Here is a 1,184-nt window from a genome sequence, read left to right on the forward strand (position 1 = left end):
TACATAATAAATATACACAGCACACATACATATATTATGTAAAAACCTTTTATTTTGGATGTGATTAATTGCGATTAATCATTTGACAGCACTAGTTTAAATGTGTAATTCACGTCCTGTGTATCAACCCATGTTTGTGTGTTGGTGCTGCAACAATAGATTGTTTATTTTTAAAATTTTAAACTGGGTGGTGATGACGTCATAATGGTGCTATGTCATTGGAATTTTTAGAACGTTTAGAGCCTAATAAAAAGATGCTGTCAGTGTATGAACTACTTTTGACTAGGCTTCCCTTTGCATATACAGCATATCATGTGGGCCGAAACTGATTTCACTCTGAGAAAAAGTGTAATCGGTAATATAATTATTAAGGGCCTAGCAAGGGACATCAATTACCTTGCTTTATCCGGGACTTTCTCTCGCTTCAGGGAAATCCTGTGGAGCAGAGTGGTGTGTGACAGTAACGGTGAACCGAAAGGCTATGGTTTCATCTATTACGCCACACTTGAGGCCGCTGAATTAGTTATTAAGAAGCTGGATGGCACGCTGCTCAATGGCTATCTAGTGTCCGTATGCCATTTTAAGACATACAAGGAACACCAGGCAGAGCAAAAGAGCAGCTCCAAACCTCCTAAAAAGAAAGACTTCAGTCTTTATGTCCAAAACATGCCGTACAGCTTGGGCAGTGAGGAGCTGGGCTCTCTGTTCTCTGCTTTTGGAGAAGTCACCAGTGCAACGGTGATCACGAAGAAAAGACGCAGCATGGGTTATGGTTTTGTGACATACTCATCGCTCGATGATGCTGTTATAGCCACATCTGTAATGAATGGCTATATCATCGGCAACCGGCCATTGAGAGTCGCTTTCTCCCATAGTGCAGAGAAAACAAGACAAATAGAGCAGCCCATGATTGCCAATTCCTTTCGCAGAAGAGCATGATATGAAAGAACAAGAGCAGATTGAACAATCAGAGCAATGAAAAAAAAAACTACTGCTAATGCTGGGGGGGAAAAAAGTAGAAAAAACAAACCATGTCTCTGGTGCATAAAAACCCTGAACCCTGGTGCAAAATACTAAAAATGTTAATAAAACAATACAAATATATAAAAACAAATGTGAAATAACTCTTTTTGGAGTGTCTTTCTAATGTTCTGTATTATCACAAGTCTTCAAAATGTTTTAAA

Source organism: Sinocyclocheilus anshuiensis, unplaced genomic scaffold (assembly GCF_001515605.1).
Source record: "Sinocyclocheilus anshuiensis isolate Anshui unplaced genomic scaffold, SAMN03320099.WGS_v1.1 scaffold1430, whole genome shotgun sequence".
Taxonomy (NCBI): Eukaryota; Metazoa; Chordata; class Actinopteri; order Cypriniformes; family Cyprinidae; genus Sinocyclocheilus; species Sinocyclocheilus anshuiensis.